We start from the raw sequence: 25219 nt of genomic DNA on the forward strand, positions 1-25219 counted from the left end.
CCTCCTCCTCACGGTGCCCTGTTGGGACTTCTGCACCCTCCCACCTCCAGGGAGTGGAGACAGACTCTGAGTTCAAATTCCAGCACTGCCACTTACAAGCCATAAGGCTTTGGGCAAGTTTCATAACCCATCTTTGCCTCCTCCCCTGTAAAATGGGGATGATAATCGTACTGACCTCACAGGGCTATTATGTGGATTAAGGAAGGCATCAATGTGTTAAATTCATGTCACATGTTGCATCAGCATCCTCCCTCCCTCCTTCCGTTTCAGCCTCCTTTCCTCGCTTGGCCTCACTTCTTTCTTCCACTTGCTCTGCCCACTGCTCTCTCTGGTTTACCCCTCCCTCATCTCTTCCAGGGCCTTTCCTGACATCAGGAGAGACATCCAGGAAAAGAAAACACAGGCCAAGAGTACACAAGGCCAAGGACAAGGTAGGATGCGGTCACATGAAAGAGCAGGGCTCCATGCTGCAAAGGGCCTTCCCTCCCACTGAGCCCTCTGGGGTCCAAGAGGAAGGATCCGTGGGATCGTTCGTGATGCTCTCAGCCAGCAGCTGAAGGTCTAGAAGGGAGGACAAGAGGTAGTTGGGTCACATGGAGACTGGCTTTACATCTGGGTGACCCTGAGTGTGTACAAGAAATGGGAGTGGAGGGGACAGGGCCTCCCATCTCCAGCAAAAGCAAACCCAAGGCAGGACTTGTTGGATGCTCAAGGATTTGTGAGATGCAGAAGACTAAAACAAGAGTTTAGTGGCCAGTACCATGGGTAGGCACTCAAGAAATATTTGTTGAATGGATAAATGACTCCATGTGGGAGTGGGGTAGGGTGTGTTGGAAACAGGAGCAGAAGGAAGGTGGGGACCAATAAGGGTACCAACAGCCACATCTGCCATGCAGAACGTGGACCAAGATGGCAGCTCACAGGGTAATACCAGTAGCTGACCCTGGAGAAGCACTTCCTGTGTGCCCCAAGCACTGTTTTAAATGTCTTACCCATAGTTCTATTATCATCACCTCTGTCTTACAGACAAGGTAACTGAGGCACAGAGAAATCAAGAAGCTGGTACTCTGACCTCAGTGGCCGTGTCGCTAACCATTGTGCTCTCCTGCCTCTCAATTTACTCTGGAGAGGGAATAGCCTCAAGTTTCAGGTAATGTGCTGACTTTCCAGATCAAGCATCGTGTTTGTGGCTTTCCTAGTTTGTTTAGTTCATATACTCTACTTGAGGCTCCTTCAGTTGTCTTATTTTTTTTGTTGTTCACATTGTTACCTGTCTTTTCAGCAGCTCCATACTGTTGGCCATTTTGGCTCAAAATCAGAACACTGTCAGCAGTTAGGAAAGAAGTGGAGATGGAGAGAGGGAATAGTCTGGAGCTCTGTTCTGGAGGTCACAGTCGAAGGACTTCCTGATAATTTGGATGCGGGGGTGAGAATAAAAATGACACCTTTCTCGCTGCAAGTCAAGTGATACAATGCATGTGAAGTGAATGATATAGTGCATGCAAACGCCACCAATGATCCCCTAAAGCAAAGGAAACAGATGAAGGAAAGGAGGAGAGCTAGCAATGAAGAGGTTGCAGACTGAACCAGCCCTGATGCTGTTCCTGTTGCCTGGAGCTTCACGCCATCCCGCACTGATACAGGGTTCCAGCTGAAACATCCAGCAGGCGCTCCTGGGTTACACCTATTGCCTGGACATGGTCGTCATCATGCCCCTGCGGCAGATGCTGTGAGGCACCATCCAAATCCCCAGCTGTTGGGCTGGCTACCCAAGCTGCCTTCAGCTGTCAGCCCTCTTTGGGCGTTGCCTCGGCTAACGAAAACAAACAGCCTCCCCGAGGTCACACCTCCTTCCAGAGGCCACAAGTATCCAGGGACTGCTCATTGTTATACAGGATGTTATACAAGCCAGGCCCCCCACCCCCGGCCCCAGCTGGAGATGCTACTGAAGGACCATCTTAGCTCTGGGCTCCCTGTGGGCTTAGCTGAGACCTTCACTCAGACTGTGTCACATCTCAACTTCTCCCTCTGCCCCGTCTGGCTTCTGTCCCTTCCTTTCCACATGTATTGACCCCAAAAGCACTCCTAATAATCTTTCTGCATGCAAATCCCACTCCCACCTCCCGTCGTCATCTTAAAATCTGCTTCCTGGGGAACTTAACCTGCAACAATCACTTTTACTCTCAATAGTGTCCTAGTTAGAATACTAAACGGCACGGTCACCCTAGCTCCATGAGACCTACCAGGTCACAGCACTTGGCACAGCTCATTGCAATGACTCATTTAGTGACACTAGACTGGGAGCCCCCTGAGGCAGGCAACGTGGAGGTCTCATTCCCAATCATGCAGAACCCAGTGCTTGTCACAGCAGTGCTGAATAAATATTGGTTGAATGGATGGATTAAGCACCTTATCTGAGAGTTTAGAGCCCAGGTGAGCTGGAGGGCCGGGGGGGAGGAGGAGGAGGAGGCTGCTCTGAGCCCCTAAAATGCCAAGTAGCAGAAAGACACAGGCGTCTACAACCATCCTCCCCAGTCTGCCTTTGCTTGTAGCTCCTCCTGGCTTTATTGCCTCCTCCCAACAACATCCCATCCCTGACTATAGTTCTTCTTGTTTATGGCTTCATTCATTTGTTCATTCATTCATGGAGGACCTGCGGAGCCCTCCCTGTGTGCCAGGCCCAGGGCAGGACACTGGGATATAGAGGTGAATGCAACCAGCCCTCTGTCTTCCAGGAGCTCACAGGTCAGAGGAAGAGACAGATGTGGGAAGGGCTCTTGTGATATAGTATGAGAAGGCGATAGTACACCAAGGCTACCCTTGATTTTTATTTTAGCAAGATTTCACTTGCACTAATGTTGGGCGGAGGGAGGAAAAAGGATCCTTGGGTTTGTCTGCAACCCCAGGAATGGCTCTGATCCCAGTTGTACCCATATCCCTAAGAACTGCCCCCGACCCCGACCCCGACACCACTGCTGCTCCACTCCCTCCCCCTCCCGCCTCCTCCTGAAATCCATCAGTCCTGCGGCCCAGGCCAGGTTAGGTGCCTTCCAAGATGACAAGTACCGAATCCTAAAAATGGCCCTGGGGTCATATCTCCCTTCCTGGGTAGAGGTCATGTTGTAAAGCTGGCCTTCTAGAGACAGTGGCCTCAGATTGGTGGCCTGCTCCAGACCAGGTGGGCAGAGAGCTAGATCCTGGGTGGGAAGAGAACCTGACTTGTAGACTTGCCCCACACCTTACACAGCAGGCAGCCACCCACCCTCATGGGTGAGGTTCTTGGGAGACCCAGGTCAGCTCCTGGAGGAAACCTGGAGCCGGTCTGCAGAGCGGGCAGTGCCCAGGAGAGCCGCCAGGCCAAGCTACCTCTCCACCCGCCCTCTCGCTTCCCATTCTCATCTCTTGTTAGTCAGAGGAGCGTTGGCAGCTGAGGGAAACACACACAAAGCAGAATTCCAGAAACTCCAGGCTGAGCAGACTCCTGGCTGTTTTCTCAGTTCCTTGTTGCTTTTCTTAAAGGTCTCTGGTGCCGGAGCTCAGCCCCATGACCTTCCAGGCAGAATCCTGGTTGATGGTCTCCGTGCCGCCTCCCTCCTTCCCCCACAATTACACTTCTCTTCAGAGGCTTCTGAGAATCCTAGAAGGTCACACTGCTGGAAAGGACCGTATATAGATAGCGAAAGAGGAAGCTGAGAGGCTCCAGCCTAAGGAGGCGGCCTCCATCTAGCTGGTTCCCACCTGCCAGGCTGCATCTCCCCAGGGTCCCCAGCCTCCAGAAATGCAGCCACTAATTAGGTACCAAGAGGTATGGAGCACTGGAACAATAACGCCTTCACACTTGAATGCCTGACCCTTTCCACAGGTGATGAAATAAAAAGGTGGAACAGAAAAGGGTACGGGGGTTGCTGATAACATACAAAGGCTGCGATGTGAAAGGAAAAGGCAGAGAGCTCCCCATCCCACCAAGCAGAACAGGGGGAGATGCAGAATTTTTCCAGAAGGATGAAGACTAGCTGGAAGGACTGCTAAATGGAATGTCTGAGAGCCAAGGGATGGGAAGATTGAGTAGAGGTAACTCCAGGCAAAACAGGATGATCTGAATTGCTTTGGAGTTTTTAGGAAGAGACGTTTCTAGCCTGTGATTCATCCTGTGATTCTGGTGATGCAACAGTTTTGGATAAGTGTATATAAGTGCATTAGAACCCCCTTCCCCTCCCCTATCCTCACTCCTCCCTCTTTGGGGCCACAGAGGGGAATTCTGGGTAGGAGGGACTCATCCTGCCTTCACATAAAATGTCTATGCATTTATTTATTCATTTCTTTCTTCAGCAAAGATTTTCAAGCACCTGGTCCAGACCCTGATAAAACCATTGTAATCAAGGTAGATGCAGTGTCTGCCCTCATGGAGTGTACAGTCCAAAGGGACAATTAAATGATTCCACAATAGTGTGGGGTAAAGTGCTATGTGGGCAGAAAAAAGTGAGAAAGCTAAAGAAGCACAGATGAGGGACCCCTCAGTGAGACCTGTGTGTGGGAGGAAGTCGTCTCCTCCCTCATGACAACGGCTTAATCAAATGACAATGCCTCAGACTCAGACTAATTGTCTCCGAGATCACACATCTAGTGACAGTCACCAACTGAATCTCATCTCTATAAACTGACTTTGAATCCTAACTCTGCCACTTTCTAGCGAAGTGTCCTTGGGTAAGTTACTCAACTTCTCTGTGCCTCAGTTTCCCCATTTGTTAAATCGGGATAATAAGAAACCTGCCTCATTGGGCTGTTTGGAAAAAGTAAACGTATTAGTACAGCAATTCTTGTTTTTTGAGGGTTTTTTTTTGTGGTATGCGGACCTCTCACTGTTGTGGCCTCTCCCACTGCGGAGCACAGGCTCTGGACACGCAGGCTCAGCGGCCATGGCTCACGGGCCCAGCCGCTCTGCGGCATGTGGGACACTACCGGACCGGGGCATGAACCCGTGTCCCCTGCATTGGCAGGCAGGCTCTCAACAACTGTGCCACCAGGGAAGCCCATTTCTTGTTTTTTTTTAATTTATTTTTTATTGAAGTATAGTTGAATTACAATGTGGTGTTAATTATTGCTGTACTGCAGGTGACTCGGTTATATATATTATATATATATTATATATAATATATATATATTCTTTTTCATATTCTTTTCCATTATGCCTTATCACAGGATATTGAATATAGTTCCCTGTGCTATACAGTAGGACCTTGTTGTTGTTTTTTAATTAATTTATTTTATTTTTGGCTGCGTTGGGTCTTTGCTGCTGCACGTGGGCTTTCTCCAGTTGCAGCGAGCAGGGGCTACTCTTCATTGCAGTGCGCGGGCTTCTCATTGCGGTGGCTTCTCTTGTTGCGGAGCACGGGCTCTAGGCGCACGAGCTTCAGTAGCTGTGGCACATGGGCTTAGTTGTTCCGTGGCATGTGGGATCTTTCCGGACCGGGGCTTGAACTCGTGTCCCCTGCAATGGCAGGCAGATTCTTAACCACTGCTCCACCAGGGAAGCCTGACCTTGTTGTTTATCCATTCTACATATACCAGTTTGCATCTGCTAACCCCAAACTCCCACTCCAACACTCTCCCACCCCCCTCCCCCTTGGCAACCACCAGTTTAATCACTATGTCCCTGATTCAGTACATGCTTTTAAAGTGTGGTCCAGGGACCCTTGGATGTCCTCAGGATTTTGTCTGGGGGTCCAAACTATTTTCATAGTAATAGTAAAATATTATTTACCTTCATCGCTCTCCAGTGTTTTCCAGAGACCATATGATGTATGACATCACAACAGATTGAATGCAGAAGATGTGTGAATCAAACTGTCTTTGATTGAACTAGATGTTACAGGGAATTGTAAAAATATTTTTTAAAAAAATGTCACCCTCTTCACTAAATATTTTTTATTTTGGAAAATAACAGTTATTTTTGCAAAAAATGTTATTTATACTGACATGCAATGGGTTTGTGATTAGTATTTCTAATGGATGCATAGTTTAACTTGTTCTCAATTTTAATTTCTAATACCTTAGATATTGATAAACATCCCAGCAGGGTGCTGGAGTCAGCTTGCCCTGGCTTGGGAGAGTTGATTGTGCACATCTCTCCCCATTTCACATTCAGTTATGTCAGGGGGAATCTTAAAATGGGTCACAGTGGAAGTATTTACACCATGGGAACTGGCAAATGTTACACATCAGAATTTTTCTCCCAGAGAACCAGTTATTAAGCATCACACCACCAGATATAATCCACAGAAATAAAAGCTCTTTGGGGGTTTTCAAGAATTTTTGAGGCAGCCAAAAAAGTTTGAGAACCACTGAGTTAAGTACTCACAAAATACTTAAATCAATGCCTAGTATGAGGTAGTTCCTCAGTAATTTTCAATAATTAATCTCCACCACATTTCAAAGTTCAAGGATTTAGTCATTAATGGAGGGCCTTATTTTTTGTTTTTCATTTTCCAAGTCCCCAGATGCTCCTTGCTCTCACCTGCAACCTCACCCCTGCATTCGACGGCGGCCCCTCTTAGCTCCCACCAGAAAGTTTCTCTGCTCCAGGGCCTTGAGGCACCATCCACCCTCTGACCATAGCCAGCAACCTCTGCCAGAGGCTTTCTACCACCTACTGGGCATAAAGAGCCCATTTGTGAAAGGTACTCTTGTTTACATTGGCAACAACCCAGCTAATTGTGTCTTTAGCTAACAAGCTGTGGGGATTGTCCAGAAGGTTCTGGCTTTGAGATCTCCTCAAAGGCCTACTTGGGTTTGGTTGTTTCATCATCTTATATTTGAAGAGCATTATTGAGCAAGCCTCAACCAGATTAAGAAAATCTGACTAAGGGTGCTGCATGAACGCCCCTGGCAGAGGCGTTTCCAAATATCTCCAGGGGCGGCAATAGAGGCTAGGGCGTCTGGGGAACCCAAGTGGAAGAGATTTTGTGAGAGAATGCAAATTGGAACAGTTCAACCAAAAAACAAAACAAAACAAAACCAAAAAACCCTTTCATGACCAGAAGCTCAGTGCAATTTAAGCATAAGAATTACCAAGCAAATAGTAAATGATAAACAAATAAGCTGCCTATGAAGAAATACGGATGCAAGTCCATTTCAACACCAAAGATGAGTGAGGATACAAAAATAAACACCAAATACAGTAGAAAGAGCCTCACCTTTTCTCCTTGCTTCGTTTCCATCAGTGATTTCCCCACCTCAGTCATTTGAATAACACCTTCGCGGGTTTTGCGGGTTTTTTCCACCTCTGAATTCCCACCTATGTTATTATTTACTCAGCATTCTTCTCTAAATTGACTCACCTAGTTTTTTAACTTAAATTATTTTGGAAGGAACCTTCATATTTTGATTGTAGATGGAAAATCTATGTAAAGCTATATCCAATAAAAACCAAACATTGTTATGAAACTCTAGCTAGGCTCTGGCCAAAGACTCTAATCGGAGACCAACACTCTGTCTTGAAGAGATTAGCAAGTATTAGAGAAAGATAATATTAAAGACATTTTGGCACTAGTGAGACTTTCTTACCCAAGTGAGATTCTTCCTGACATCATTAGAAGGATTGAAAGCAAGTGTGACCCACTTCTAGGAATCTATCCTGTAGCTTTCTCCACTATAGATTGTCAGCTCCATGATGCAAGGACTGGGCCTGTTGTGCTCACTACTCTGCACACACACACACACACACATACGCACACACACACACCGTGCCTAGAGCTGGCCTGGTGCATAGCAAGTGCTCAATAACATTTGTGGAATGCATGGATGAATTAATATGCAAAATGAAATAGGTACAAAGATATTTACTGCAACAATTCTTATAGTAGGAAATGGGTTGGAAACAGGTAACTCCATCAATAGGGGACCAGGTAAATTACATACCAGACACACAATGGGGTAGAATGAAGCATGTACGATGTGGAACTCACTGATATGTAAAGTGAAATAAAGTACAGAGCTGTTGTGTATAGCATGCTTCCGTTACTTTTTTTTTATATATATAAATTTATTTATTTTTGGCTGTGTTGGGTCTTTGTTGATGCGCACGGGTTTTCTCTAGTTGCAGCGAGCGGGGGCCACTCTTTGTTGCGGCGGGCAGGCTTCTCATTGCGGTGGCTTCTCTTGTTGCGGAGCACGGGCTCTAGGCACGTGGGCTTCAGTAGTTCTGGCACGCAGGCTCATTGGTTGTGGCTCGCGGGCTCTAAAGCACAGGCTCAGTAGCTGTGATGCACGGGCTTAGCTGCGTCTTAGCTGGATCTTCCCGGACAAGGGCTCAAACCCGTGTCCCCTGCATTGGCAGGCGGATTCTTAACCACTGCACCACCAGGGAAGTCCACTTGCGTTACTTTTTAAAAAAGAGGCTACCTGAATTTATGTGTTTGTAGATGCACGAAACACGTCTGGAAAAATACACAAGAAACTATATTTTTGAATGGTTGCTTCAAAAGAGGGAAACCTGGGGCCAGAGGTGGGAGAAGCACACTCTTGAAATTTGTACAAAGTGCACACATCCACTATTCAAGGAATAGACAAACCTGGAGGACTGGAGGTTTGAAAAATGAACTGGAGGACTTCCCCAGTGGCACAGTGGTTAAGAATCTGCCTGCCAATGCAGGGGACACGGGTTCAAGCCCTGGTCCAGGAAAATCCCACATGGCGAGGAGCAACTAAGCCCACGAGCCACAACTACTGAGCCTGCGCTCTAAAGCCCTCTAGCCGCAGCTACTGAGTCCACGTGCCGCAACTACTGAAGGAACCGTCAGGGACTCAAAGCCCATCTAGCTTTCTGCTCTGCCATCAGAGGATGAAGTTTCCATGCTTATGCTCAAATACTGGCTGCTATACCTCCTGGCAGTGGGTCTACATTCTAGACTAAAGAAGGATAATAAGACAAAGGACAAAAGACAAAGGGTGTGTGCCAGCTGGGTTGGTCCCCTTTAGGAAGTTTTCCCAGAAGCCCCACCCAGAGACTTCCACGTACTTCTCACTGGCCAGAATTTTGTCACATAGCCATCCTAGCTTCAAGGGAGTCCAGGAAGCATTTAAAAAGGAGCAGGTCACCAATACGAACAAAATTAGAATTTCAATCTTAAAGAAGGAGAGGCAGGATAACTCAGGAGTGAAAGATATTATTTTAAACTGATAGTAGTTATTAGTAGGCATAGTTTATCCACCCTGGTAGATATGGGAAGGGAAGGCAGGGAAGGTGTATTTTATTCATTTTTCTATCTTTCACACTTCTAGCATAGAGTTGAAATTGAACAAGGGACATATTTGGGGGAACCGTGGGGGAATAAGGTTAGATACCTAAGACGGAGCCTGGGAAGCCACTAGGAACAGGTTTGAAGTGGTGGACAATATGAGGAACCACAACAGGTTCCTGATCTGAGGAATGTTTTTTGAGCCAATTCAGTTCAACACACATTTAGTGAATACTAACTCCTCATACGGTGATGAAAAGCTGCCCTTAAGGTGCTGTCTGTTAAGAGAGATGAGGCAGACAATCACCTGGGAAATATGGTGTGTGGAGAGGAAGCATTTCATCGGGGCCTTGAGGGATGGGTGTGATTTGACAGGCAGAGGCAGGAGAAGACGCATTGCAGTCTGCAGGACGGCCTGTGGTCTGGACGCACAAGACGTGGCGTGGTTTGGGGCGATGGTAAGGGTGTCTGCCAGGAAGTTGTGAAAATTAAGAGCCAAAAAGGTAAGTGGGGGCTGGACTGTGAGGACCTTGAGAGCCAGAGAACAAGCATGTACTTTACCAGTAGGCAATGGGCAGGCACTGAAAATTTTGAGCAAGGGAGTGTCAGACAGACAGTAGGAAGGATCGGAATGGAAATGACAGAAGCAAGAGGAAACGGTGGAACATCACAGGGGCACTGGCAGAAAGAGGAGCCAAAGAGAGGCCACAGACTCAAAGGGCGTTATGCAGGCAGAATCTGTGTGGCTCGGGGTGAGTCGGCGAGAGAAGGCGATGACACTCCCGGGGACGGTGGTGACGTCACTAACAGAAGGAGATGGGCGAGGCACAGGTTTGGGGGACTACGTAGAGGTAGAGATGACAGGCGACTGGCTAGAAGGTGGAAATGCTCTACGGGCCCCTGGAAATTCCGGTCTGGAGCTCAGGATCGAGGTCAGAGCTGAAGGTGTTAATTTGGAAGTGAACAGTCAAGAAGGACAATTGATGGGACCAGATGTACCTCAGCTACAATATGTCCAAAGCCGATACTCCTCTTCTTCCCAGAACCTGTCTCCTCCTATGGGTCCTGACCTCAGCAGTATCAGCCCAGACTCACCGCTCCCACCCTTGGTCCACACCCTACCAGCTGACTTCTTTTCTCAATTCTGAATCTCTCCATATTCTGCTAGACTGTCCTGGCTCCCCATCCCCTTGCACTGCCCGAGTCCAGCCCCCACTGTCTCTCACCTGGTTTACTACAAAGCCCTCCGACTAGCCTCCTAGTTTGTAACGTGTTCCACCACCACCCCGACCCTTTCACACTGCAGACAGAGAAGCGTCTCTAAAAATGTGCTCTACGGACTTGAGGACACGGGGTGGGGGGGGTGGGGGCGGGGGGGGGGAGGGAAGCTGGGACGAAGTGAGAGAGTAGCAACAACACATTTACACTACCAAGTGTAAAATGGATGGCTCGTGGGAAGCTGCTGCATTGCACAGGGAGATCAGCTCGGTGCTCTGTGACCACCTAGAGGGGTGGGATAGGGAGGGTGGGAGGGAGGCTCAAGAGGGAGGAGATATGGGGATATATGTATACACATAGCTGATTCACTTTGTTGTACAGCAGAAACTAACACATCATTGTAAAGCAATTATACTCCAATAAAGATGAAAAAAGAAAAAAAAATTTTAAATCAAATTGTGTTCTAGAAATGTTGTCTTTTCCCCAGCCCAGCCTACTAAGTATATAAGGCCCTCTGCAATCCAGATCAAAGCCTGCGGGGCCAGCCTGAGGCTCTCTCTCTCCCCGCATCCCTTGCATTCCACACCCAAGTCCACAATGTGCCTTGACAGGCCCCTTGTCTGCCTGTGCACATGTTATTCCTTCCACCTGAATGTTCTTCCCGCCTCATTCACCTGGCTCACTGCTAGCGTACCTGGCAGCAATCGGCTCAAGGGTCACCTCCTCCAGGAAGCCTTCTTTGATCTCTTCTATGTGTTCTTACCTCACCCAGGACTTCCTACTACCGTCCACATTGTATTGCAACATTGTCCATCTCCTCTTGGAGGGCGGGCCTCATGACTCATTCATCTCTCACTGTCACCAGGGGCCAACTCAAGTGTCTGGCACACACCAGGTGCTCAATTAATGTTTGTGGAATGATTAAGTGAAGTTAGGAATGGATGAGAACTCCAAAGGAGAAAGTGCAGAGAAGTGGGGGGCTTGGGACTGAAACTTGGGATGTGCCTCAGTCTTTAAGAATGGGAGAAAGAGGAAATGCCAGGGAACTAAGATCCCACAAGCCGCGCAGCACGGCCGAAAAAACAAAAAAAAAGAACTGGAGAAAGAAACAGAGACAGAAAGTACAGTATCCATGAAGCCTCAGGAAGAGAATGGGCAAAAAAAATACCACTGACCTTCTTACTGTCTCCATACTTTTGCCTTTTCCAGAATGTCATATAGTTGGAATCATACAGTATGGAATCTTTTCATATTGTCCTCTTTCCCTTAGTAATACGCATAGAAGTCTTTTAAGTAATATGCATTTAAGTCATTTCATGTCGGATAGCTCATTCCGTTTTAGCGCTGAATAGTATTTCATTGGTTGGATGTATCACAATTTATTTATTTATTACTATGGAGATAGTAAAAATATCAGTGGCTGCCAGGGTTTGGGGTGGTGGGGTGGGAGGAGGGAGGAATGAACATGCAGAGCACAGAGGATTTTTAGGGCAGTGAAAATACTCTGTATGGTATTATAATAATGAATACATGTCATCATACACTTGTCCAAACCCATAGACTGTATTATAGACCATACAACAGCAAAAGTGAACCCTAATATAAACAGTGGACTTTGGGTGATTACAACGTGTCAGTGTAGGTTCATCGACTGTAACAAAGGTACCACTCTGGTGTGTGATGCTGATAGTGGGGAGGCTGTGCGTGTGCGGGGGCAGGGGGTAGATAGCAAATCTCTGCACCTTCTGCTCAATTTTGCTGGGAACCTCATGCTCTAAAAAAATTAGTCTTTTTAAAATGTCAGTTATTGCTCGGAACGTTTTCTCCTCCAATTCCCCTTCACCTTGCAGGTCTCAGCTTAGTTCCTCAGGGAAGCCTTCTCTGAGCCCCCTCCACTAAGTCAGTCGCCCCCTCATCCTCTCCCATCCCATCCTGGTGGTGGTCCTGGGCTGTTGCCCTCCCATCTGGTCCTCACCTTCTTTGCTCTGCACTGCAGGTGACTGACCCCTGCAGGCTCCGGACCAATGAGAGGCTCTGGCAGGAGACCAGAGGGTGGAACGTGGAAGGAGAGGAGAATCTTCATCCCGCTCAGTCCTGAGTGGTATCTATGGAAGTGGATTGTATCTCCTCTGTGGTTCCAACTTCTTCCAAGTGACCCTGGCCCCCCCGCCACTGATTACACTGTTTTCCCCCCAACCCAGGACTAATAGTGGATTCCTGGTTACCTTGCCATCTCCTCCTGGGTTTCTCAGCTCTTCCAACCTCTGTGTAACCAATTCCTTGTGTGAAATTCCATGTTTAAAAACTCGGAATGAGTTCTGTTTCCCTGGTTGGGCCCTGCATGATACAGTACACTCTGTCCATCCTCTCAACATCCTCATCACCTGGAATGATTTCGGTCCTCATCTGTAGTCACCTTTCAAGGTCTGTCCACCCTTGGGAAGGGTGTTCCCTAAGGGCAGGGCAGGGACTGGTCTGGAGGTCCCGCACTCCCTCCCCAGGGCCTGACACAGTAGGTGCCCGGAGCATCACATCTGTAGCTGGCTGCATATGGGAGCTAAGACAAGGTCATCTGACTCAGAGGCGGTTAGTGGGGTATCCATGGAGAGAAGGGATAGTGGGCAAAAAACAGACCGCCGGGGTTACACACAAGTGGGAGATGAAGCAGACACCAGGAGTACCAAGAAGTTTGGGAGTTGAGAGGGGAAAGTCGAGACAGGGGAAGGGTTTTTTTTTCTTTACCCGTCTGTTTTTTGGCTGGGGAGACTCGATAATATTTGGAGGTTGAGAAGAAAAAGGTAAAGGTGAGGAATTGAAAGGCAAGAGATGTGGAGACACTGGGGCTAGAACACATGACCTAAGTGGTCTCTTAGGAGGATGAAATCCACCAGAAGGGTTGAGAATGACGTTGAGAGGAGACTGGAGGCAGGGAGGTGAGCTAGCAGGGGATAACCCATCAGGAAGTGAGAAGAATTTGAGTCAAGCCTTAACCCAGGGCTCCCTAAGAAGCCTAAGAGGGCTCCAAGGTCAGGAGGGGTCTCAGGTACGCCCAGGAGATGACCTCTTGGTAAGGTCAATTTTGCCCAGTGTTCCAGAGACCCCCACCCAGGCAGCTCCGTCCTTTGTGGAGATGAACACGTCTCTCCTCAGCCACGTCACCGGGGCTCCTCCTCTTGTCCCATAGCTCTGTGGCTCGCCATGCCCCCTTCCATCTCCTCCTGTTAAGCAGAATTAGTGAGAGTCAATCAGGATCTAGAACCTGCATGCAATGGTGCGCTGGTAAATGCTGAACAACCAGCTGGCGGGTAGGTAGGCCTGGTTTATATTGTTTGCTAATTTCTATGGTGTAAATACTCCCAACATGTCTGATTTCAAGCAACATGAGTTCCTGGCGGCAGGATAGGAAGAGAGCCCCAGCACACCACTGCCTGAACCCATTCCCTCTCCTGCCTCCCTAGTCCCACCAATACCTCTGGACTGGGTGGCAGCAACGGGGCAGGTCCAAGCCCGGGAGGGCAGCAACAGCACTACAGCTGCAGCCTCGGCCAGGTCCCTGATGGAGAAAGAAAGCTGCTTCTCCTTCAGGAACATCCATTCCCACCCCCCAGTCGTCTCTGATCTCAGCCTCACATCCGAGTTCTTTTCAAGCATAACTTCAGGATCTCCCAGGAAAGTGGGGCCTAAGACCCACGGACACAGAGATGATTCACTAGCTACTTTCCCACTAGACATTGCTGGACACCATGAACTGCGCTGACCAAGGCAATAAAAACCAGAATATAATTGCCTTTCTTCCAAAGCAAACAGAAAAGGAGAAATGATCCAAGAATGGCATTCTCTCACTGATGCACAGAATTCACTCACTCTTCATCACTCTTCTACAGAAGTGATTGGGCAATTTGCTCCTTGAAGCCCACAGTCTCTTTGCAGAGTCCTGCATGCAGGAGAGCAGGGGCTCTGGGTCACACCTGGTTTAAATCCCAGATCTTCTATTACAGTGAAGTGACCTTGGGCAAGTCACTTTTCTCTGAGTCTCAGTTTCCTCATCTGTGAAGTGGGGATGACAATAATAGTTATTATTCTGTGAGGTTAGACTGCAAAGGTTCTCAACTGGGGGCACTTTTGCTCCCTTTGGGACACCTGTCAATGTCTGAAGACATTTTTTTTCTTGTCACAACTGGGTGTAGGAGGGTGGTGTTACTGGCATCAAGTGGGCAGAGGGCAGGAATGCTCTTAAACATCGTATAATATATATGATAGCCTCCCCACAACAAAGAACTATCCAATCCAAAATGTCAGTGGTGCCAGGTTGGGAAACCCTAGACAGGAGTGAATATTTAGCGAGGTTATTATGCATACAAAGCACTTAGAAACATCTGGTTTATTTTTTATAAGCTCTCAAAAAACAGAAGCTACTATTCTTTGTGGAAGAGCATAGTCTTGCCCTTCCATTGCCGGACTTCAACCATGGGAGTGGGATGCAGAAATCCTTGAGTGCTGAGAACCCAGCTCACTGCTCCAGGTGTGAGTCATCCCATAAATACCAACTTATTTTATTTAAAGCAGAGCTGAGGCTGCACAACTGACTCAGGGCTAGAAGCCTTCCCAGGTTGTCGTGACTCAACTAGCTGGGCTGGAAGGAACTAATTTTACCCTGAAGCTCTCCTTCCAGAAGATGCCAGCATTTCAAGGCTCAGAAGTGCTCAGTGCTCACTTGCAGTGAGTATCATGTTGTTTCTTATCTCACCTCACACACAGTTGGGCTTGGAAAGGCCTGGGGAAAGTAGCTGAAACCAGGAGTCCCAAATCTTGTCCTCACTAGTCTGTAGAGGTTTGTTCCTCTCCTGCAACCTGATGTGAAATTCCTTCTTGGGAGTTGCAACTTTGGGTCAACAGGTTCACTCTCTCCCAGTAATACACATTAGTATTAGTGGATAGATTTAAAGACAGATAATATTGATAGGGTGGGTGGGTCATCGCAGGGACCGAGAGAAGTGTCGAGGGAAGCTGGGTAAAGTACATGGGCACTGGGTGTCGTAAAGAAGGAATGGTGAAAGAGGGAGAAGGCAAAGGCAGGCCAGGGAATGTCTGCAGACTCTGGCCCTGTGCCCACATCTTTCCTGAGAAGCGGTGTGCCCAGAGGCAAACAGGTGGTGGAAGAGGCAAGCCCTGCATCCAGGCTTGCTGATACTGACCTGTAACCCACCATCTGGCCAAGCTCTACCTCTCCCTGAGTCACAGAAATGAAAACCCTGTGGTTGGAAGCAGCTTTAAGGGCCCCCAGCTTCTTTCTTACCCATCATTTCCCACGTCAGTCAGTAGCAGAGCCAGTTTATGCAACAGAGACTGTCCAGCTCCAAAGTATGGGCTCTATCTGGACCATGACCGCAAACACTTTAGTGGCCAGGCAAATGACATAGGTTAAGTGGTTGGGTGTAAGACAACGGGGGCTGGGGCTGTGAGGAACTGCAGGCTCTGCTCGAAGGCATTCAAATTCAATTGAAAAAAAACATTGGGCCAGCCAAACAAAACTTATCTATAGCCTGAGTGAGTGGGTGAGGCCTCTAGATGGTTGTTTTCTGCCTAAATGGTCTTCCGTATCCCCTGACAACCAAGATGTCTGTTGGATGCAGATCTCCAGAAACAGACTTCAAGCTATGAACCACTGTCTGCAAAGTGGTCCTGAGCAGGTCTTTGCTCCAACACTTCCAGAGATTGGGTGATCCTTACTTCCCCAGACAGCCTTGAATGGGGCCTGCTTACCCGTACCATTAGAGCCACTTACCACACCTGCCTGTTGTAGACCACTTATTGGGGTGGGGTGCCCAGGTAGGGGCATATCTTTTATTTTGCAAACTTTTTTTAAGCGTGGAAATATTTTCTTTATTATGAATAAAATACAAGCTCACTGTGGTAACGCTGGAAAATATGGAAAAGCAAAAGTTAGAAAAGAAAAAATATCCATACCTCCCTTAAGCACCTCCCCTACCCCTTCCCCAACGCCCACCCCCACCCACCATTCAGAGAAAAGCATTGTTGACACCTTGGTGCATATCCAGACTCCAAGTCCTTTTTTTAAATAAGTAAAGCTCTAATCTTCTTTCTGGCTCCATAACCTGTAAACCCAGCGAGGAGATGCTTCACGCAGCGCTCACACCACGTTGCTTCTCTGGCTGTGGAAAGGGATTGCACCACGCCAGCCGCACGCTCTCACCAGACCTGGGTTTCAACACACAGGTCTGACCTGCGTAGGCCTTTAGCCCCCCAACCTCCTCGAGGGCAGGCACTAGAACCTATCTTATCCTCAGAGCCTCTACAGCACCAGGCTCACAGCCAGTGCTCAATATAAGTGTTTCTAAATACACACCCCTGCCCCGCCCCGCTCCCTCCACAACCAACACACCTGCCTCAGCCGCTACGGCCCGGAGCAAAGAGGAAACACAACCAAAGCCTGGAGAGAGAGCACGCCTCGCCGTCTCCTAGGTAACCAGGTCCTAGGTTGGGGAGGGGGGCCCACGCATGCGCACGCTCACCCTTCCTTCCCGTAACCTCCAGAAGAAAGCAACCCTGAAGACTGCCAGAAGCCGAGCGCGCATGTGTAGTTACACCAACACCCCTACCGCCTCCGCCTTCTGTCGATCCGTCAGCCCAGCAATCTGTTCTCTATAAACACTGTCCGGAAATAGTGCCCATTCCTGGAAACGAGGCCTTGTTAACCAATCGTTGCTTGGGGCAGTAGGACCGAACTGGCTGGGACGCGCTGTCTCATTGGTTAGATTGGAGGAGTGGGCGGGGCCAAGGGTCTAGGTGAGGCCAAAGCAAGGAGGCGCGAAGCGAGGCAAATTTGCTGCCGCCGGCGGAGGCGTGGCCCCGGGGATGGCCGGGAAGGCGGTGAGGGGGCGGGGTCCGAGGCGGGGCGGGGCGGGGCGACCGTGGGCCCTGAGAGCAGCGGTCGGCGACCGGCGGCGGGAGATCGTGGACGAGCGGAGCGTGACACTCGCTGGTGGGGGAGATCGGCGCTTGGCCGGTAGGTGACCTGAGCGAGTCCCGGGGCGAGGGGCAGAGGGGATGGGTCGCTTCTCAACCCGGGGCCGGGCTGCGGCCTGGCCCGCCGCCCCGGAATGGTGGGGGTCAGCGACGCGGCCGGGGGACCCACTCGCGCGGGGGCCCTCGGCCCTGGCGGCCGGCCGCCGGCGCTCCCTCACGCACGCTGCCGGGGCCACGGTCTCACGCCGTGCTCAACCAGCACACCCGCAGGCCACACGCTCGGCCGAAGCGCGCGCAGGGACGCCTTGCTTCCCCTTCTCCAACATCCTTGTTCCTCCGCGCCAAGCTGCCCCACCGCCGGGCCTGCCCCTCCTGCTCTGTTCCCTGGATGCCCCCCAGGATGAGGGCTCACCTCGGCACCGGGCGGAAGGTGCCTAACGCCCAGGTGCGCCGGGTCCGTGAGCCCTACCACCTGTCCGGGCAGTGAAAACCTCAGGCCTTTCCTGGGAAGTTCTGGGGTCACACCCCGAGCCTGGGAGAAGAGGCAGAACCTGCCCTTGCCACCCAGCGGGGCAGTGCAGGCTACTCGCAGCATATCCTCTTTCTCTCCCTGACCCCTCTGTAGTTCTTCTGTCCACTCCACTCAGGACTTTATCTGTCGGCTCAGATAAAATATCCCATCTTGGAAGCCCATCGTGGCCCTGGCATCCTGCAGCCACCGGGCACCAGGCAGAAGGAGGCCACTTGTGAGGCACAGAGAGCCCCACCTGCCCGGGAACCTCCTCGGTGCTGGGTAACTTCAGAAAAAGCCGATTTTTCCTAATTGAAGTTAAAATATTGCTCTCAGTCCTAAGGGTGGACTAGGGGATGAATGGAGAAAAGAGACAAATCAGTGCTGTAAATGGTAAAATTATTATTTTTTAACTGGGGGACAGTGAGTACCTGTCCCTTGATTAAGAACTTGAAAAGCAGATGAAGCTAAATGATGAGAGGTGGGGCCTAATACAAAATAGAAGTCTGAAGTTTATTCCAGGAAAAATGTTGAAAACCCCTTGACTAGAAACATGGTCTTTCTGAAAGATGAGAGGGAGATAGTATCTTAACATTAATGATGTGTTTTTTACTTAGTATCTTCATACCTGTAACCTCCTTTTTCCTTCAGATGTCTGTGTGATAAGATAGTATTGTCCTGCTTTAGAGGTGAGGCACCTGAGGCAGGTGTGTGTTTATTGGGGGCGGGGGTGTAAATAGATATTGCCTAATGCCTCATAGCTAGGACTCAGGGTGAAGACTTGAACCTGAGCCACTGGGGTCTTTCCCAGGCTCCTTGCCCTGGACCAGGACCACATTATGGGACTTAAGATGCAGGACAGAGGGAGAAGTGTTCGCTGGGGTATTTATGCTTTTAACATGAGAGAACAGGTGCTTGTCTTACAAAGTGTTTGGATTTACTCTTGCTGTTGTTTAAGTGATGTCAAAGTCAGTTCCTTTGGTGCAGCAATGCCAGACATGTGAGATTTTGAGACACCTTGAGGACATCCTCGTTTATTTTGAAGGGTGTGGTGAACTTCTCAGAAGGCCTCAAAGTAAAAGTACTAGTCTCTGACTTTAATTTTAGAAATATATACCCAGGTATATGTTCCAGCACTTTTGTGAAATCAGACAGCGGTAAGCCGCCAAGCTTTAGGTCGCCTTCTGACTGTTTTCAGAGTATAAGGAGCAGTTAGCTCTGAAGGGGGTTTTTCGCCCCTGGTATTGTCAGTTAGAGTTTGTGGGAGCGGCACCACAGAGACCCTGCCAAATGAGCCTTCATCTATTAAACAAAAATGTCTGGTTGGCCATTTCGCCTCAACAGACGGAGGTTTGGTTCCTCATTTTGGTTCTCCTGTTGAACACTGACTCCATTGTGATCTGCTTGGAGTGTTTGTATATCACTTAATGTTGAGAAGCAGGCCTGCCCTGATTGGTTGTCCAACTCCAGGCAGCTGTTGTGATTTTGTTTGGTGCGTGGTAACAGTTCACCCGGACCAGGGTCTGGTGAGAGACCTGTAGATACGTGAAAGAGGTAAAGCCCGATCCAGGGCTGTTTTCCTCATTGTTGGCACCCTCTTAAGAGTGTCCTATCACTTTGGCCTGCAAAGTCACTTTTAATTTCCTATTTTTTTCCTGTCTCTATGGGCAGCACATGAGCTTTCCTAACAGGCCTGCCTGCCTTGATGAAGAGCTGAGAGATTCATGTTGGTTGACCTGATACATGTTTTTTTCTGGGAGAGTAATTAAGAAATCTTAAAACCAAATTCAGTCCTAAATCAAAAGTGTAAGTCAGCTTGATACACACATAGGCAGCATCTTTTGTACCAATGGCTTCCATCATCTCAGAGGTGTTTTTTTTTTTTTCCTGGCAAAAGGTTAAAATGCAACTAAAATTCTGCTTTCATGATTAATAAGTCACTACCGCAGTTGTGTCTGATGCTTCCTGTTTGCCCCATTTTAGTATTTCAGTTAAACTGGAAACATCTGAGCCTTATGGGCACTTTTGATGGCACCAGCGTGAAATTGGCGGGAAGGGGGACAGTTCCCTGTCAGTGGATTTAGGGAGCTTTAAGGATAAGCCAGCCTCTCTGGCCGCCGCATGCCTGAGATCCTTCAGCAGGGAAAGGAACGGGGGTTGAGCACCTTCAAGGACTAGGTGAGCGTTTAGAGTGATGCACGTGTGAAGGCTTTGCATTTGCTTGGTGATGCTGACTGAAATGTTGCAAGCAGTAGATTAGAAATGGAAGGCCAAACATAGGGCAGATCGTGCGGTAGAACACTTCAGTTGAGCTGAGCGAGACACTGAAGTATGTTGCATTTGAGGTCTTCAGTTCTGGCCTTGTCTTACTGCCTGAGTGACAATGCAGAGAAAAGTCACTTTTTCTCAGAAGCCTGTGCACCCTTCTTTGTACTCTATCAGTAGTTTAAAAGATCCCCTTCCTGTGGTTGCCAAGGTGGGGGGGCGGGATCGGATTGGGAGTTTGGGGTGAGCAGATGCAAGCTATTACATATAGAATGGATAAACAACAAGGTCCCATTGTATAGCACAGGGAACTATATTCAATATCCTGTGATAAACCATAATGGAAAAGAATATGAAAAAGAATATATATATGTATAACTGAATCGCTTTTCTATACACCAGAAATTAACACATTGTAAATCAACTACACTTGAATTAAAAAAAAAAACTAAGATCCCCTGCTATTTTATACCCTTTAATCTCTTATCCTCCTGACATAAATCCCTTGAAATTGTATGGCATCCAGAGTAATGGTACTTAGTGGCTATTTTCTGTATTTTCTCACAATACTCCCGTAAAGAGAGGCAGAGACAAAGATCAGGAATGTGAGGCCTAGTAAGGAAATAAAGGGGATGAGATTACTCAGGAAATCAGTGTCATGCCTAGAAGCTAAACCCACGTTTCTTGATATCTAGTTCACTGCCTCTTCTACTAACTTACTCATGAAAGGGTAAGTTGTTTTCTTTTTTTTTTTTTTTCCAAAACAGGTCAGTTTTGAATATAACTAAACCAGGGTAGCTGCTTTATTTATCTATTTATGTTAACAAGTATTAATTAATAAGTGTTAACAATTAATTATTAGTTGATATTGATTGTCCATAATAATTATTATTAACAAAAGTCTAAAAGATGAATAGAGCATCCTCTGGGCGAGTCTGCTTATCCCCATTTTACAGATACAGAAATTAAAGCAGAGTGGTCAAGTGATTTGCCAGGAGCGGTAGAGCAAGTCCACGGCATCTTCGTATCCAACTTGGGGGTTTAGGCTGTTGGGTCAGGTCCAGGTCTGCCACTGTCTGCCTGTGTGACCTCAGGCAAATCACTTCTCTTCTCTAAGCATTGGGTGCCTCGTCTGTAAATACTTCGTGGTGTTGTTTTCAGTAGAAAAGGAGAGAATGTATGTAAAGTGCTGAGCTTGGTGCCTGGCACAGAATAAGTCATAGGACACAATGGCTATAACTGCTGATGGTGGTTGTAGTAGTAATCGCAGTACTAGTAGTTGCCGATTAACACTTTGACTAGACCTGTTTTCTGTAAGATGACGTCAGGAAGGGTCACACTGCCTGATAAGGGCAGTCATTTTCTCAGCAGGACCTCCTGGGGGACATTTCTTCTGTCTAGAGGGTTAAGCTGTCAGGTTTTCCTGCCCTTACCACCCTCCAAACGAGTTTAAAAAAGCTCTGGCTCTGCCTGGTCAGAGTTGGCGAACCTAACCCTTGGCCACCCTCAGCCCTCCCAGGACTCTGAGCAAGAGGCAGAGCTGAGCCTCTCTAGGGCCGTCCTGTGTCCCCGTGCAGCGAAGTCCTAGCCTTAACTCTGGAGGGGAACAAAAGGAAAACACTGTGTAGAATATAAGTCAGCAAGGACTCATTCTTCTCTGTTTGGGAGACCAGGAGGGAAACCTGGGTTCTGTGGGGCAAGGTTCCCACCACCATGTGGCAGCCTCAGCTCACTACGCTTTGTCGACTTATTGCCAGTCTGGGGGCCCTGGATCCGCAGTCAGGGACTTGCAGATTTCCCTTTAAATCACCCAAGAAAAAACCAGTTTCACATTATATTTTAAATTCTTTTTTTTCCCCTTCTTAATACAAAACAAAAATACAGGCTCCCACCAGACTGACGTTGCCTTTAAATAACATTTTGTTTTCTCTTGGGGAAGCTGCCTTCGTGGCCAAAGAGTCATTTCTAAAGTGAACTTAGTTTTTAGAAAAAATAGATTACCGGATGTCAAGCCTCGTGTGGAGCTCAGTTCAGATGAAAATGAAACCAGCAGATCTGGAGTGGCAGCTCCACACTTCACTTCAGGCTGGAGGTGAGAGGCAGAGTGTGTCTGGGCCCAGCTCGGTAACTGGTCGGCCCCACAGGGTGCATTTGATAGGCGCCTTAGTCATTTTCCAGGCAGCTTTGCTTAGGTGAGCAGAGCACTTTCTCTGGAAGGTGAGTCACCCTTGCAGGGGTGTAGGTGACAGGCGATTTATTCCCCAGCTCAGTCGCAGAGGAAGTCTTGAACAGACCTTGTTGAGAAGCCCTCTGCCAAAGATCATGTTCATTTCGGTCCAAGGGCTTTGGAGGCAGGGGTAAGGAAGCAAACCGAAGGCTCCCAGGGCTTGTGGACTGACAGAGAGATGGATCCCCCGGCAGGAGGCTCATGTGGACCCGGCACAGAGCCCAGATCAGCAGTGTCACTGCACTCTTGAGTCCAGCCACCTTGAGGGTGGAAAATAGCCCACTTGCAGTGAGAGTCAACAAAGAAGCAGGAGGGGAGCTTTGGCTCTAGGGAGCTGGGAAACCCCTTGGCAAAAAGCAGAGAGATACATACCATACTTTGGTGTAAAAGGCCTTTTGGGGAACCCTTTTCTACCTGCTTTCCTTTTCGCCACCTGAGTTGGAGGCTCTGAAGAGTTCCAGTGATTAGGAAGGCTAGATTCAACCCTGGCTTTCAGGAGACTTTGGAATTCTGAGCCTGCCATACTTCTGGAGCCAGTGTTTGGACTCAGAAAGAAGGCACAGGGCTTCCCTGGTGGCACAGCGGTTTAGAATCCACCTGCCAATGCAGGGAACACGGGTTCGAGCCCTGGTCTGGGAAGATCCCACATGCCACGGAGCAACTAAGCCCGTGTGCCACAACTACTGAGCCTGTGCTCTAGAGTCTGCGAGCCACAACTACTGAGCCCATGTGCCACAACTACTGAAGCCCACACGCCTAAAGCCCGTGCTCCGCAACAAGAGAAGCCACTGCAATGAGAAGCCCCGCGCACCACAACGAAGAGTAGCCCCCACTCACCACAACTAGAGAAAAGCCTACGCGCAGCAATGAAGACCCAACACAGCCAAAAATAAAATAAATATATTTATTTAAAAAGAAAAGAAAGAGGGCTTCCCTGGTGGCGCAGTGGTTGAGAGTCCGCCTGCCGATGCAGGGGACATGGGTTCGTGCCCCGGTCCGGGAAGATCGCACATGCCGCGGAGCGGCTGGGCCCTTGAGCCATGGCCGCTGAGCCTGCGCGTCCGGAGCCTGTGCTCCGCAACGGGAGAGGCCACAACAGTGAGAGGCCCGCGTACTGCAAAAAAAAAAAGAAAAGAAAAGAAAAGAAAAGAAAGAAGCGGCAGAGGGAACTCCTGAGCCATCTCTTCCACCTGGTTTCTGGGTGCTGTGCCTTCTGACCCTCTTACCACTAAAGCCGTGACCAGGTATCCTTCAAGGCAAAGAGTTTGTTCGGACTCTGTGTTCTAGACCAGTGCAGTTGGTGTTGAACTTGACTGCTGAGGGTCAAGGACCTCTCTAAGCAATGTCCAGATCACCCCACCAGGTGGGCTTGACTTCACTGAAGCCACAGGGAAGAGCTAGTATTACCTTGTTTCCTTTACCTGTTGCAGGCTCCCCTCCAGGCCCCCCTACCCACACCTCATCCATCTGGACTAGCCAGCAGTCACTTTGGGTGGGCATGGCTAAGTGACCTTAGGCCTGAACCACTCTGTCAAGAAAGAGCTCTTTGAGTTATAGCCTGGAAATGATCATAACCGTTTGTGTGCTCTGTTTTACAAACGAGAAAATGGTGACCCCAAGAAGCTGAGTTGCCCAAGGCCACACTGCTAGTTAATTGCAGAATCTGAACTAAAGTCCAGGCTCTTTGCATTGTGCTGTGCTGCTCCTTGAACAAAAGAACTACTCCTGGAGTAGGAATTGTATTTTTTAACTAGCTTCTATATATCCACACCCAATCCCATCACTCCCGGCCTTTCTTCAAGCTTTGCCAAACCTGGGGAGGGTGGAGCCAAAGCGGCAGCTGCTCTGAGTCTAAGAAAAAGTAAACGGAAATCTATTTGACACTCTCTTGTACCATGAGGTTCGTGTAACCAAAAGGAGGTGAAGGTTGATAAGAAAATACAATTCTGGGCAGGGTTACCCGGAAGTCTCAAAGGTTGCCTACACCTGTAGGTCACTGTCCTACCTCACCAGGCAGTATCGTACCCAAAGTGGGTCTTTAGTAGCTATGAATGATTGTTTGTAAGGCTACAAACCCACTGGGCACCAAGAAGCTCCTCTGCATCTTTCTCCTGTTGTGTTACCTGTGGTGTGCAGGTAGCCAGAAGACCCAGAATAGTTGGGCATCATTCCCTCGGGATCCGTCCAGCTCCTCTCAGTGAAGAGGCTCTTTCTTGTGGGCAAAGCTTGATGTTACATCTAGATGGTGGCCCCCATAAGTGCAAAGAGCTGTTGTATCTGAGATCCACCACCCACCTTCTGCTGACTGCGACATTTCCTTTTATCAGAACGGAATTAGTCCTGGTCAATACTAGGGATAGGTGGGAGGCTTGGGAGGAAGGGGGCTTTGCCAGCCTCAAATGAGGATGCTATTGCCAATTAAGATTAGAAATGGAGGTACTTCCCTGGTGGCACAGTGGTTAAGAATCCTCCTGCCAATGCAGGAGACACGGGTTCGAGCCCTAGTCCGGGAAGATCCCACATGCCGTGGAGCAACTAAGCCCATGCACCACAACTACTGAGCCTGCGCTCTAGAGCCCACGAGCCACAACTACTGAGCCCACGTGCCACAACTACTGAGCCCACGTGCCACAACTACTGAAGCCCGCACGCCTAGAGCCCGTGCTCCGCAACAAGAGAAGCCACCGCAATGAGAAGCCCGCCCACCGCAACGAAGAGTAGCCCCCGCTCACCACGACTAGAGAAAGCCCGCACACAGCAATGAAGACCCAGCGC

The 25219-nt window shown here is 48.8% G+C and overlaps 1 protein-coding gene and 1 long non-coding RNA gene across 6 annotated transcripts in view; one reads left to right on the forward strand and one right to left on the reverse strand.

Moving 5' to 3' along the window:
• Positions 1-10725: 10725 nt before the first annotated feature.
• Positions 10726-17119, reverse strand: LOC115848306 (uncharacterized). 3 transcript variants are annotated; one of them, XR_009560464.1, is made up of 5 exons: positions 16858-17119; positions 16240-16373; positions 14319-14501; positions 13925-14007; positions 10726-13672 (listed from the first exon to the last, which is right to left on the reverse strand). It is a non-coding gene; the product is annotated as an uncharacterized lncRNA (long non-coding RNA). The 3 variants fall into 3 exon arrangements; XR_009560462.1 differs by lacking the exon at positions 13925-14007; XR_009560463.1 differs by lacking the exon at positions 13925-14007 and having other exon boundaries at positions 16988-17067.
• Positions 17120-17371: 252 nt separating this feature from the next.
• Positions 17372-25219, forward strand: part of MAP3K14 (mitogen-activated protein kinase kinase kinase 14) — a 43073-nt gene continuing 35225 nt past the window's right edge. For 2 of the 3 annotated variants that reach the window (XM_030848968.2, XM_070044510.1), the window contains exon 1: positions 17372-17481. The gene's annotated coding sequence lies outside the window, so the exon portion shown is untranslated. The remainder of the gene's footprint in view (positions 17482-25219) is intronic. The other variant, XM_030848967.2, reaches the window with a different exon arrangement.

Source organism: Globicephala melas, chromosome 20, assembly GCF_963455315.2.
Source record: "Globicephala melas chromosome 20, mGloMel1.2, whole genome shotgun sequence".
NCBI classification, from domain to species: Eukaryota; Metazoa; Chordata; class Mammalia; order Artiodactyla; family Delphinidae; genus Globicephala; species Globicephala melas.